This window comes from Alosa alosa, chromosome 4 (assembly GCF_017589495.1).
Source record: "Alosa alosa isolate M-15738 ecotype Scorff River chromosome 4, AALO_Geno_1.1, whole genome shotgun sequence".
NCBI lineage: Eukaryota > Metazoa > Chordata > Actinopteri > Clupeiformes > Clupeidae > Alosa > Alosa alosa.
The window spans coordinates 612,367-627,849 of record NC_063192.1 but is presented as its reverse complement, the minus strand read 5'-3'; the positions used below and the strand labels follow the sequence as shown (position 1 = coordinate 627,849).

The 15,483-nt window shown below is 40.6% G+C and overlaps 1 long non-coding RNA gene across 2 annotated transcripts; it reads right to left on the bottom strand.

Annotated features, from left to right (window-relative positions):
* Positions 1 to 6,324: 6,324 nt before the first annotated feature.
* LOC125293948 lies at positions 6,325 to 7,535 on the bottom strand. 2 transcript variants are annotated; one of them, XR_007193457.1, is made up of 6 exons: positions 7,353 to 7,535; positions 7,169 to 7,247; positions 6,962 to 7,023; positions 6,755 to 6,852; positions 6,537 to 6,655; positions 6,325 to 6,433 (listed from the first exon to the last, which is right to left on the bottom strand). It is a non-coding gene; the product is annotated as an uncharacterized LOC125293948 (long non-coding RNA). The 2 variants fall into 2 exon arrangements; XR_007193456.1 differs by having other exon boundaries at positions 7,169 to 7,388.
* Positions 7,536 to 15,483: the final 7,948 nt, after the last annotated feature.

The window sequence follows — 15,483 nt, the reverse complement described above, 5'->3', positions numbered from 1 at the left end:
GTGTGTGTGTGTGTGTGTGTGTTTTTGTGTGTTTTTGGCGTGTGATGAAATAAGAAAAAATAAATAAAAGGTCTGTAGCATAGGGAGAGGGATGTAAAAGTGCTAAAAGTCATGTAGGTGTGTGTGTGTGTGTATATGGGGTCATGAGTGCTGAGGAGTGAATGAGTGCAAAGTCAGTATAGTGTGAGTTCAGAATTGGGAAATGTTTGAGAGTGCTGAGGAGTGAATGTGTGCAAAGTCAGTATAGTGTGAGTTCAGAGTTCGGATGGCCTGGGGATAAAAACTTCTCCTGAGTCTCTAAGTTCTGGCTTTGTGACTACATAGGCGTCTTCTTGATTTCAGCGGTAGGAATAATCCATTGTTAGGATGAGAAGAGTCCTTCAGAATCTTTTGGGCTCTTAGGAGTACTCTTCTGGAATAGATATCTTGTAGAGCAGGGAGTTAAGTTCTTATAGTACGTTCAGCTGAGCGCATTACTCTCTGCAGAGTACTACAATCTCTAACTGTGGAGTTCCCATACCAGGTGATGATGCTACCAGAACACTCTCAACCGCTGAAATGTAGAAGGCCTTCATGATGGATGTAGAAACTTTGAATTTCCTTAGCTGACAAAGGAAGTAGAGTCGTTGTCTGGACTTCTTCAGAACATATTGAGTGTTAACAGTCCATGTTAAGTCTTCAGTAATGTGGACACCAAGGTATTTAAAACTTGTGACTCTCTCTACAGGTTGCCCGCTGATCATTAGTGGGGTGTAACTGTAGTTCTGCTGCTGCCTTCTGTAATCCACTACCATTTCCTTGGTTTTATTGACATTCAGTGTCAAGCTGTTAGATTGACACCACTGTGCCACCTCATCAACCTGATCCAAGTAGAGCTGTTCATTGTTGTTACTAATCAGGCCCAAGATCACTGTGTCATCTGCAAACTTATCCTGATACTATTGTAACGTATACTGGCGTATGTCACCCAATGATGTAATTTTGAGCTACCTTAAGGAATATATTGCACTTAGGACATTAAATCTAGCTTGGATTTAATCAGTAGACATGATTGATGATAATATATCTCCATTTGTCCACCATAAATGACCTAAACATTATGTTTCAACCAATCATTGAATAGATATGTATTTGAAATCACTGGCTGGATCACACTATTTAGGCAGTTACAGCGACAAAAATAATAAAAAGGCCAAGCATTTTTCTTTTGATTTATGAAGTCCACAGATGGCCCTTTCATGTGCAGAAAGAATTTTGAAAAAAGGAGGTTGCTCATCAGAGATATTCAGGTCTGAATATTGCTATTTTTTGGGTATTCGCCAAAAGGCATGTGACATAGTGGATACGTGCAGTGCTGGACTGACACCAGTCACACCTTACGCCTTGTAACTCCAGTTTTAAACTAACCTTGGATGGACCTTTGATGGCATGGATTGTTACTTTGCTGTATTTAAATCTGACAGCAGGAGGGATGTCAACATTTTATGCAATTTTGGGCCTTTTTTTTGAGGTTTTTTGACGGGGGCTTAACTCCCCCTGGGTTGTTTCAAATTTTGTACTATTTTGGCTTTTTGAGTTTTTAGGTGGACCCTTCAAACTGTCCAAGTTTCATCAAAATCGGTGACGTAGCATGTGCCACCCCCGCCTGGTCCTCTCATGGACACACTCTTAATTCATTAATTAAATAAATGCAGCAACATTTAAGGACACCAATTTTCTTTATGAATAATAAAGTATCGTAAATAAATAAATGTTCTTCATTAAAATACTGGGGGCATAAGTATACACCCCCCTATGTTAAATTCCCATAGAGGCAGGCATATTTTGTCCTGATAAAGTTCCCTTGACCTTTGGCATTAAAACAGCCCCACATCATCACATACCCTTCACCCTTAACTGTCTCAGTGACATCAAATGCTGGATGGCAAGAAATTTTCTTCAACTGAACGAAAGTAAAACTGATATAATTATTTTTGGCCCTCCAAGTGATGTTTCTATCTTGAAAAATGCACTAGGACCTCTCTCTGCAAACTGCCACAGTGAAGTAAAGAATCTTGGGGTTTTCTTTGACTCCTCTTTAAATTTTAATAAGCAAATAAATAGTGTGGTCAAAGGCAGCTTTTTCCAGTTAAGAACCATTGCAAAACTGAAGCCCTTTTGTCCTTCTCCGATCTTGAAACTCTTATACATGCTTTCATAACATCTAGACTAGATTATTGTAATTCATTACATGCAGGCCTGACCCACTCCACTCTCAACAGACTTCAGCTAGTTCAAAATGCAGCAGCTAGATTATTAAGTGGCTCTAAGAAACGTGAGCATATAACTCCTGTGTTGGCTAAGCTGCACTGGTTACCTGTGGAGCACAGAGTTAAGTTTAAAATTTTACTTTTTGTCTTCAAAGCCCTCAGTGGTTTGGCACCTAGTTACATAGGTGACCTACTAATTCCTTACAGCACTCCAAGATCACTTAGGTCTTCATCTCAGAATCTTCTCTATATCCCCAAAACCACCCTTAAGACTAAGGGTGATAGAGCCTTCTCTGTTGTTGCCCCCCAACTCTGGAATAGTCTACCTGTACATATTAAGTCCTCTCCAACCATTGACTGCTTTAAGTCTAACTTAAAGACTTTCATTTTCTCCCAAGCTTTTAATCTACCTTAATACCCCCCCCCCCCACACACACACACACACTCTTTATTCTTTATTTTATTTTTGACCAATTTGTGTATTATTTCAATTATTTATTTATTTTCCCCCCATGTTATATTGTTGTTGTACCATTGTCATTGTTTTATGTTTGTTTGTAAGCACTTTGGTTCAACTCAGTTGTTTTTAAATGTGCTATAGAAATAAAGTTGACTTGACTTGACTTGACTATACCTAGAAATTGGCATGGGGTACTTTCCATAAGATCATCTCTCAATGCAAATCAAACCAGCTATTAGGCTAACTGAAATAAAACCATGCAAATCAGAAAATTGGTGTCCTTAAAGGTTGGATTGTTCCTCATTTTTTTAATGAAAGCATTTAAATCAATTTCCAAAAGATGATTTTTATTCCTCTTTTCAACTTTAGCATGGGGGTGTAAACTTATGCAACCCACTGTAGCTCTCAAGGTTAGCTTGGCGTGCTAAACGATAAACACGGACAGAATCCCGAAAACAGAGTTTCTCTGTGGCAACTACAGCGTTTCGTTGTTGAGAGTAGGGTATAATAGTTTGAGAGAATAACATGCATATAATGTACACAAGGTTTCACCATCATCATGTACGATCTGATAAGGTCCTGGCTGATCAGACGCAAAGTGACTAACTCGGGCTGATTGCCGTAAAGTGGTTGATTGCGCTGTGTCACGTGACATACAAACTTTGGAAGGGATTTTACAGATAAACACAAATTCCTAAAAAAATTATTTGTCAACTTAGTCAATTTCTCCTGCACTGCATGCATTAATGCAATTATAAGAAAAAATATAACCGCAAGCGGTGATTTACGGGGTCCGAGCAAAACGAACATGAGGTAGCATAGCTTTTTAGTTTTACATATGCTTTGATTGTTTGGGCCCAATTGTTCAAAAGAAAAGTGATCGGATTTCGGTTATCGGATTACAGTTACCGGATTTCGGCTATCGGATTGGATCAAATCTTGAAAATGGCTTGTTCAAAGGGAATCAAGGATCTTGAAATTGGATTAGATCACATAATCTATTCTTAGTTTTGATCTGAATAAAACCTTCACTTTGTGTTGTTCAAAACTTTTGAGTTGGATTGGAATAAATTTGATGGATAAAATTAGGATTACCCTGTGCTGTATAGTTGTGTTGTAATGCGTTATAGTGTGCTAACCAGGGTGCGATTTGTGTAAAACCAGAGTGGGGGGTGATTTTGAATAAGTTTGTAACCCCAAAAAAAAAAACGATTCATAGCCTAGTAATGTCATGGCTAATAATAGCCTATATTAATTTTGCCACCTTTGTAACATTTAAGTTTTAGTTTACCGTGGTGTATGACTTTAAACAGCGAGTGTGTTTGGTATGATGATCAGCTCCTCTAATGCAGGGTAGGACTACGTTTTGACAAGCATACAAATTCACCTTGTTCTTGCACCATCTGAAATTACTCCGCTACTTTTGCTGCCTCCATCCTTTCTGTATTTGTTGTGCAAAAAAAACGTTGTATATGATGGCACTGAAGTCTTAAGTTAGTGAATTGGCTAACAGTGTTAGTTCGCGTGAGGCTACGTGCATTCTCTCTCCTGCTGATTTGCGTTCAGTAGCCAAGTCGCGTAATATTGCAAAAAGTTGAAAAAATAAATGTGTTTATTGTAGACTACAGAAAATAAATAGCCTACTATCATACTGTCAGTTAATTGGCTACAGTGCAGTGAAGAGTTTGGAGAGTAAAGTTATAGGGCAACTTGAAGTTTTATGAAAATAATTTACTTAACCAGAACATAAAGACCATGAAGCTTCTATTTCTTGCAGCTGTTAAAACACCCGCTAGATAGTTTAAATACCCACCAACATTCGTTTTTGCAGTACAGATTATTTCTGAAAGTTATTTGTCTACTAGGCCTAGCCTAGGGTACTGGCTGATTTATCAAAGGAGTGCTTTCTCGTTAGATCCTCCAAAACTACAGGTGTTTTCGATAGAGAGCCATTGAATAAGCGATGCCAAGCAATTTCTGTAACACTTTTTGTGACATTCAGCAAATATCTCCTCATTTAATGTAAGTTCCTTCGGACAATAGGCCTATAACGTTCTACTCTCGTGCAGTTGTCCTCCATCTCAGTTGCATCAGTTTTCTAATTTTGAAGGTTCTAAAATATGACTATATGCTTCACTGAATCCTTCTCGTATTCTTTCATTTATCCAGCTAACTTTTCCATTGAAACTAACCATTTATGATGGATTACACACTCGACCTTCTGAAATATCCTGCACGATCAAGGCCAACTTAAGTTATCAAGCAGCCACTGTGTCAGCACAGCAGCATGAGTGCTGACGGTGACGGTGCGTTTCTGATGTCAGATTATTATGTAAACTAGCCTACTAGACTGTTCTCACGTTGCAGCGCTTTACTTATATGAAGTAGCATTAATCAATATGAAGGGCAGAGGGGGATAAATGTTGTCCCCACCGGGGATAAAAATAATTTAGCAGAGGGATAGGAAAACCAGAGGGGGGGAAATCCTCACCATCCCCCCCTACAAATCGCACCCTGGTGCTCACCTCCACAACCCAACAGTATTCTATTCTAGTATGCTAACCTCCACAACCCAACTGAAGGAACTGTAGGGGGCGATGTGGGTCGAGGTAGAGTGAGTGTGTGGTGAGCAGGCAGAGCCTCGGTCAGAAGGCTCAATGGTATAGAGTGATGACACGGAGATGGCAGGTTTCGGTGCAACACAAGTGAACTTTATTGAGTTTCAATTCATCTGTTCTTTTGTTCTTTACTTATATGTGTGCTGCATCAAAGAGGAAACAAACAGAAAATGGAGTAATCAGTGAAATGGGGTAAATCAGTACAGATCCCAACTCACAAACAAACCAATTGACATTTGAACAATAAACTGAAATCATATGGCTATATAAGGTACAACTAAACAATACTTGACATCTCAAGTCAACCAACATCACCTAATCATCTCTCACATGGGACTCCAACACACCAAACCAACAAACAAAGACCTTAACTTTACACATGATGGCAGAGCTACTCTACAAACTGATAAACATCACAAAAGTCATAGTGAGGGTCATTAAAGTGATGACTTCACGTTAACTCAAAGACGACACAGAGCAGGACACACTGGAGTGCTGGGTTGAGATGAACAAAAGAGTGAACTGAGGGCGAGCAAACAATTTATCCTGGTCTGAGCCCCTGCTCCGGAGCTACAGGGTTTCCCAGCAGGTAAACGCTGCATGAAAAGTGTGATTTTCGTCCCCGTAAACGACCGGAGATCTACCTCATTTTCGGTAGTTGACGACAATTTGCAACCCACGCTTGTCGCCGTTTGTCTGTGCCACAAATTGTCGGAACCGGACAATGACGTATGTGGAGAGCTTTCAGAGTGCTAATGGCCCTAATTAGCATATGAATGCAGCGAAACCGCGGCTGGCCAGGCCTGGCTTGAATATCCTTACTCAGTATTGGATGAAACCACTACTTTCAAACAAGAAAAATCACTCGTGAATGGCAGCAAAACCACACCTGGCCAGGCCAGGCTTGAATTTCCTTACTTAGTATTGGATGAAACCACAACTTTCAAACAAGTAAAATCACTCGTGATTGGTTGGCAGATCCCCAATAATAATGTAGAGACCCCGCCAACAACGCCATCTTCTTCGTCAGACATGAGGTCTACGGTGGCGGACTTCCAGAGTTCCACCTCGTCATCTGCTAGCACACTCTGTCTCGATTCCAGCAGCTGTAAAAAAACAATGAATCAGTACTGTGCGATCGCGATGCACTGCGTGGACACAACACATCTATCAATGCACCTGAAAAATAGTCACCAAACAAAGTCTTACCCTCTTTCTTCTCGCTCGACTCCGAGCTGAACTCTTCGCAGCTTCTACCCGCAATGAGTTTTCTGGCTGGGTATATCTAAAGCTCCTGCGTACCGTCTCATAACATGTCTTACAGGCAGCTGGAAAACAATTAAATGAGAGTGGTATGAATAAAAATCAAACGCAAGTCACAGTAACATTAAACAAGGAAGGAGAAACAGTAAAAACAAGTCACTTACACACAATGTCATCTTTATCAACATCGTGTAAATCTGGACTTGCAGATATTGCTCCGAGCAAATAGGAGGTCACCGCCTCATTATGAGGCGAGATTAGTCTGTGAAAATAAAATGTACAGTTATGATCGGTATCTATCCTATGGTGTCTATACGTATCCATTTCCTTATAGCCTACCGCAGAATGAAAGCATATTCTTTAAATCCTACCCTTGCTCCGGTTCGTAGCGCCTGCAATTTGTCTCCGAGTTGTGAAGACGGCGTACTGCTTCCTGTAAATGACGACACAAAAAAATACACTTTAATAAAGCTGGTTCTGCTCACTTGTTCTTTTGCAAGGCTACTAGGCTACTCTTAGCTTTGGTTTTAGGCTAGGGTACTTTTAGCTTAGCTTGCAGTCATCGAACATATTCTTACCGCAAGCTTGGGATTGTGCACCAGTCTTCTCTTCTTAAAGTTTTTCTCTCCCACGACCCCATTAAGAGGCAAAGTTAGTCTGTGAAAGCAAAATGTACAGTTAAGATCTGTATCTATCAATGTAGCCTATCTAGTTCCTTATAGCCTACAGCAGAATGAAAGCATAGTATTCTTTAAATCTTACCATTGCTCCGGTAGCGCCTATGTGTCTCCGAGTGATCCCTGGTAGGCTACAGCTGGCTCTGATTTTCCGAAAGCAGATGTCCATTCTCCTGGCGAGACAAGTAACCACTCATCTGGCACTAGATCCAATGCTCTCCATTCTTCCAAGCAAAAAGGGAAGTGCTCGTTTAAAGGTCCCCTCTTCTAGAAGGAATGAGCGCCAGATGATGTGGTAGCGTTGTTTATGATTCACATCCACATACATCCAAATAACGTGAAGTAGTAGCCTAATGAAACTGTAGGCTAGACTTTCTGTTCTGCTGAATCCAAGTACAGCTCGCTGCAGCCTGTGGGAAGGCGAGGCTTGGAGATGCTCCTCTCTGAATTTGCCGCAGGTTTTTGCCGCTATTATAGATTGGCTATTTCCCTGGTAGTAGACTATTTACACAGTCCAAAACATTGGCTATTTCCCTGGTAGTAGACTATTTACACAGTCCAAAACATTCTCAGTCTATACGCCACAGCAGGGTCACTTATATAGGTATATATTTTTTTATTCAACAAAAATATATGCAGTTTTGCATATATTTTTGTTGAATGAAGATAGTGATAAAGACAATCATTTATATATTTGCCTCTGAATTTTTCATTGTGTTGGTGTGAAGGGAAAATCTGAATCTAAACTCTATCGACTGTTTTAAGTCAGGTTACATTATTGGAGCTTGCAGGGAACAGATGTCATACCCAGCATCATTTCTGCCTGTTGAGCGTATTACTGGGAGTTGTTTAAGCAAGACCAAAGGCCACAGTCATGCCAGCATGCACAGTTCACTCTCCCTGCTACCCTGATTTGCATTTGTATAGCTCACAGCATTTTCATTTACATGTTAACCCTTTAGGCGCCAGAGTTTTTTTTCCGAAACGATCAATTTTGACATCTTCATTTCAAAAGGCTATATCTTAAAAGTGATAAGAGATAGAGACTTTCTGTAAATTAGAGAAATATTAAGGATGACCCAAAGTTTATGTAGAGATTAAATGTTTATATCTAATTTGCATATTATGATGTCATATGGTGGCGGCCATCTTGGATTATAGAATTTTCATGAAAAGTCGCATGTTTGAATGATAAAATGCACCACTTCTTTCCCCCCAAAATGTCCCTCACCTTCTGTATGCTATATTGCACAATACCGAATGCTCAGGTAAATAGTAAGTAGTGAACAAACTGTGTAAACAATTACTAATAAATGGCCGAAACAAACCAAATGCATGTAGCGGTAGACTGGCCTTTTGCTGTAGAGATTTTCCATTTACTACATACAGTAGGCACTCTGATTCCATGTATGGGGCACATATAGATTATTCAGATGACACACAAACACAAGTAGACAAGACCTGTTTAGTTCAAAAGCTCATTTGCCACGGCAAGGCACAGATCAGGAGTGAGATGACGAGACAAGACAAGAGACAATGTTAATATTTTTTTTCTTTTTGTTGTTTTTGTTGATGTTTTTTTTCTTAGCTGACAAAGACACACACATCACAAGGACATGAACACACAAAAAGGAACACATAGTGTATGCCCTAAATGATCAGGGAAATAGATAGCAAATCAACAGTGTAAATCATTACTAATAAATGGCTGACATTTTTTTTTTTATGTAGCAGGCCTTTTGCTGTAGAGATAATGACTCCCTATCCCTATCCATACAGGGCCGGCATTCCCATCATCTTGTGATAGACTATGCATGACCTAATGTGTGTGTGTGTGTGTGTGGGAGAGGGAGAGAGCGTGTCACCACCTCCACCATCACGAGCAGCATGGCCAGATCTGCCTGTGGCGCCAGTGGAAGAGAATTTCTTGAGCTCGGACTAGGCCTACTGTCATTCTCATTGTGACTCCCCACACTGCCACTCGTTTCCCCCTAACTCTCCTATGAGCACTTCGACCTCGTCTAACATACCCAGTCGCATTAGACAAAGGCTCCACCACGTTACTGTCGCCGCGATTGTGGAGAGGCAAAAGACAGAAGCTAGCGCTATTAGGCTACCTCCAGCCTTGTTAAGCCACACCACTAACACCCTGCTAACTTCCGATGAACACTCCGAACCCGTGAAACATTATTCCCACCAGTGACATTGGGCAAACGATTCAACGTTTGTGCTTGGTGTAAGCTAAACTATGGAGTAAACTCTCACTTTGTCCAGCTGCATCATTGAAGGCAGGGACGCATCTGAAGCCTCACTAAACGAATCACCGTCATTTCCTGAAGGCAGATATTCCCCTTCAGAATCAGGGTCCGCGAATAGAAGACCCAACACTTCATTTCAGGTAAACTTTTTTTGATGCCATTAGGCGATAATCTAATGCAAATGCTTTCATGCGTTGACAATATCGCTCTGACTAAGTGGCTCACCGCATTACACTAGCTCGGTATTGCACGCACTGATTCAATGCGCTGTAGCTCAAAAGTTTTGTTTAAACCATGACCTTTTTCGGACTCGGGGATGACGTATGACATGTCTGCCACCTAGTGGAGTGGATGTCGAACGAAATATGACACCCTATTTGACTAAATCGGCCGTTTTATTCAGTACCGCATCTTGTCGAGTAAACTCGACAGTGGCACCTAGAGGGTTAAAGCCTCCCCTAGAATTAGGAGGAGGGGGGTCATGGGCGGACGACTGCCAAGCAAGGCCCACGTCAATTTCTGACAATTCATGGCAGTTTTCGGCATTGCCTGCAAACTGCCGCGAACAGCCATTAAACTGAACTTCCACAACAATCTACAGTGCCGCATACTGACAGAAATCACACTTTTCATGCAGTGAAACTGGGTGTGGTTAGGTGGCAGAGCCAAACAATCCTGCAATTTCTCCACAGCACTTTCACCTCAAGCCCTCCTTACACTGACAGACTTTGGAAAGATTTCCAAGATTTGGAAAAGATTTTTGAAAGACTACAGTCTCAGACCCTCTCACATCTAAAGACAAGTAGTAGAGTTTTAAGTCACAGACTATGATTTTGCAATGACTAGGGATCTTGCAGGGTCACTATTTACAAGACTGCAACACGATTCCTTTAAATCATTACCCATCGTGCAATAGATAAACTGGAACTGAAAATTATAGCCTACTAAACTCAAAGTCGTATTTTCGTGTTTCTGCAGCATTGTTTCATGCGTGACATCCTTATGACATATAGAGTTGTTCTGTCAAGTGGAAGAGCCGACTAAATATGTATAAAAAATGACAAATATTATAAGAATAACAAATAATTATAGGCTACAGCTGTGTCGGAGTCAATAAGATAAACAGCCTATAATTATACAGTTATATTTGCCTTGCATTACAAGTCCATATTGACAAGTAGCTGTAATGTTATAGTGTGCTAACCTCCACAACCGTACAGCATTCTATTGTAGTATGCTAACATCCACAACCCAACAGTATTCTAACTCTAATGCTTCAAGTGGGATTTGAATTCTCAACCTAAGGATCGCCAGTACAAGGCATTATCCCACTGAGCCACTGTCAACCCTACATGTTGGCCAGTCACATTCACATAGTAATAATGTGTATTGGTAAACACACAACAAGAAAAACTCCAAGCATACATTTGACAATAAAATGAAGGGCTTCCCTAAAAGAGTACACCTGAAAACTTTTTGAAATTCTGGGGCAATTAGACATTTGTAGAGATGAACACTAATGGATGACATATAAATATGATAGACGTAATGATGAAGGAAAAATAGTAAACAAAGAAGTTCCCCTAAATGTAATAGAGAGTCCCGGCATTCTGATTCTTGGTAACTGATGAGTGTGAATGTTGATTGACTGATGTCATTCAGGTGCTGTTCAATGGTGTGAATCTTAAATGACCAATAGCATGTGCACATTGCTCCTAAAGCTGTAATAGGGATTTGAACTCTCAACCTAAGAAACACCAGTACAAGGCATTATCCCACTGAGTCACTGACTGTGAAACACACTAGGCAGTCACTTTCACATGGTGAAAATGTGTGTTGATAAACACACAAGAAAAACTCCAAGCATACATTTGACAATAAAATGAAGGGCTTTCCTGAAAGAGTACACCTGAAAACTTTTTGAAATTCTGGGGCAATTAGACATTTGTAGAGAAGAACACTAATGGATGAAATATTAATATGATAGACTTAATGATGAAGGAAAAATAGTAAACAAAGAAGTTCCCTTAAATGTCAGAGTGTCTCGGCATTCTGATTCTTGGCAACTAATGACTGTGTATGATTGCCTGATGTCATTCAGGTGCTGTTCAATGGTGTGAATCTTCAATAACCAATAGCATATGCAGGTTGAGCCTAAAGCTCTACCAGGATTCGAACTCTCAACCTAACAAACACCAGCACTAGGCATTATCCCACTGAGCCACTGACAATCCTACATATTTGGCAGTCACATTCACATGATGAAAATCAAGAAAATTCCTAGCATACATTTGACAATAGAAAATATGCACTGTTAATGGTATCCACATAATGATGGTTGTATGGTTGTTCTCCAAGGGAAAAAAAATACTCATATAGGAATATAGGTGATATAGGAGAAATGGGCTGAGTGGTCGAACTTTATTGGTCTATATCTCTGAAATGGAACAACATATCCAAATTCTTTTGATAACTTTTGTGAGGCTTTGTCTGTGAGAATTTTGGTGAAGATTTGATCATTTTGAAGCCTGTGAAACTTTTTATGATGTTTGGCTTTTCTCTGAAATTGTGGCAAAAGTAAACATTTTTAGAGCATAAGACCAGGGTGAAAAAGATGCATCTGAATGTAGAGATTAATATGATGAAAGAATTTTGAGTCTAGGTCAATCTCGTAAGGAGAAATAAGCATTTTTGACAAGAGCGCCACCTTTGGGTGCAGTACCCCAAATTTTGGGTTATGGGTAGTGGGGGGTACTGGTAACAATACTTAAAAATGTGAAGTTTCTAGGACTTACGGTTTATAGAAATATAGTTGATCTAGGAAAATGGCCTAAGTGGTCTAACTTTATTGGCCTATATCTCTGAAATGGAACAAAATATCAAAATTCTGACCGATAACTTTTGTGAGGCTTGGTCTAAACATTGTCTCAACAATTTTGAGTCTAGGTCAATCTGGTAAAGAGAAATTTGAGCACCAGCCAATTTGATTGGCTGGTGCTCATGCTGCCACTTGAAAAACATTTCCAGAGAATGTCTAATAAGGGAAGAACCAGGAGCCTATTGCACAAAAGCAGAATTAAGACATCCGGATTCATCAAGCCAGATGAAACCTATCCTGGATAAGTGCGCGCTCACAGCTCCCTCAAATAGACCCCGCCACCGATCACAGATTCACTGATTCACCATGGCAACTAGAGCGGCTTCATTGCTTCTTCTACGGTGTAAAGTAGGTAGCGATAGCCTTTTCACAACAGCAACAAACAGCTCTGTTTAGGAGAATATTGCAACTAGTGTCACGACCACCACGCGAAAAATGGTTACGCCACTCCCGTGACGTCACATTCGCATGACAGGTTGGGAATGGCGAGTATGTAAAAGTTAATTCATGATCACAAACGTTTAAATAATGAGTTTAGTTATATGTGATAACAATGTGTAGTGGGCAGTGGAATAGCTATTGGTTTACGTTTGTGGTGACTGCTGACTGAGATACATGTAAGGGATGAGATTAAATAGATCCTGGAATTTAGCCTGGTCTGGAGCAGGCTAGCTCCACTGAATAAATCGCCATGGTAACTTATACCATAAAATATCCTGCTGCCCCTATCCTGCTTTTGTGCAACCGGATCACGGATAAATTGAGCCAGGATAACAAAGATATCCCAGCTTAATCCCTTATCCTAGTTTTGTGCAATAGGCCCCAGAGAATGTCTAATAAGGGGAGAACTGCCACTCTCGGAAAACTTCCGTTTTCTGAACTGGTTGCAGTTCCTTCTGTGGTTCCACATGAGGGCGTTCGTCCACGAGTGCAGAATGAATGGAGGTCTATGGAGCTGTACACCTCAAAATCCAATTTTCTCGGGATATAATTTTTCAGTGTGCATTCTCCACATTTTTAGCTAAATTGTCATATACCATATCAGCATTTTTGTTCAGTGAATCTTTTGTAAATTGCTTTACAATAGCGTCGGGCCCTTGTCAGCAGCCTTCGGCTTGCCTCTTGCCACTATTCACTCACAGACATTTACACACATTCACCTCCCTAAATAGAACCAACTTGACGTTGACTTCAACCTGTGTTATATCCTAGATGGGTTATTTTGTTTTGATATTAGCCTATAGCCTATATAAAACACATACACATACATAGTAATTGTAGCCTACAATTCAGGGAATAGGCATTTAAAAGAGAGACAGAGAGTGATATGACTCAGAAATGACATCGGGCGATGGCAGTGCGAGATGTTCAGAACGTAAGAGCTAAAACTTCTACAAACTTAATAACATCCACAGCGGAAAAAAGAAGGTAAGAAAAATAGTCCGAAAACTTAGACGTGTAAGGCAAGCAAGCAAGTTTGGCGGTTGTTACTAAAAATGTGAACATGCACATTGCACTGTTGTGCGGTGGACTTTCAGAATGAATGGAGTCGGCGTTTCTTTAATATCGAGGCGCCAGTTTGTCCGATCGGCCTGCTGTTATAAAATGAATTGCGCTGTCTGTCTGAAAAAGACGCGCTCTCTTCCCGTGCAGTCAAAATGAATGGGAGTCTTCAGAACAGGCTTGTCAGTGTCACCCTGACATGACAGTGCGTAAAGTAGCCTATAATGTGAATGACTTTCCAGAAATAAAGTACAATAGGCATTAATTAGTAGGCCAGCAGCATGTTGAAATTATGTGGCAAATTGTGTTTTTTGTTACAATGATAAAATTGTATAAGGACGTGACCGAAGCTGAGGCAAGCCAGGCAATAGGCCTATAGGCCCGACGGTAATTGTAAAGCAATTTACAAAAGATTCACTGAACAAAAATGCTCATGTGGTACATGAAAATGTAGCTAAAAATGTGGAGAATGCAATACAATCAAGCATTTTGGATGATATATTGGCACAAGCTGGCAGAATAGGCAACAGATGTGCGTTTTATTTGGAGACTGTTTTGCGAGACAGAGACTGAGTTTGCTGCTGATATTCTGGGGATAGGCTACAACATAGCCAATGTAGGACTTTAGCCTTTTAATATATTTGCTGCATTGGATCAGTCTTTCTAGAACAGGCAAGAACTTTCTAGCCTCACGTCAGCAGCGCTGAATCACCCATATACATTAAAACAACCAGCGGATGGTGGGCGGGTGCGGTTTTGAAAATTGGTCAAAAAACTTTGGTGCTGATGGATGGCGGATGGATGATTGCTATGCAGTTATGGTTGAAATAATAGCCCATCAGCGCATCTCTAGTGTGTGTGCCTCTCTCTCGCTCAGAGGGGAGGGGGAGGCTGAGGGGTCGATCAAGCATGGATTCTAAACTCTGTGGTGGATAGGATCTACAATTAGTTGTTAATTAATATTACTACGCTAGGTCGAAGTACTCCCAAGTGCTATTGCGCCACACATTGTAGTTCTCCTGTTTATTCGCTTGGAAAATCGCCACGTTTCATGTTGTGTGACCGTACACATTTTTATCAGTGTGTGCTTATCGTGCAACTGTATTTAAGTAGGGAAAACGTGGATGTTTTTGATTACTTTCTATGGCTACGTCTGAGCTCGCTAGCATAGCAACATGCTAACACATTCGCGCCGCGCACCAGAGCGTTTGAGTGCACGTACCGACACGGGAGAGGTATGACTCAACTTGTGAAAGTTAAGGTAAGAACATATATTACTACTGACATTGGGTGGCGTGTTCCTTTAATACGGAGTGGCATGCAGGCTCTCCGTAGATGGGCTCTGGGAGAACTTTCACTCTCGGGAAACTTCCAGTTTCTGAACTGGTTGCAGTTCCTACTTTGGCTCCATGTGAGGGCACTTGCAGGCGAGTGCAGAATGAATGAAGGTCTACCCATTAAAATCCACTTTTCTCAGGAAAAAAAATTATGTCTAGTAATTTGAATGTTGCATTTGAAAGGGGAGGCGAAGAAAATACACACTGCTGAGTGCTGAGAGCATATTTATAAGTCACTTA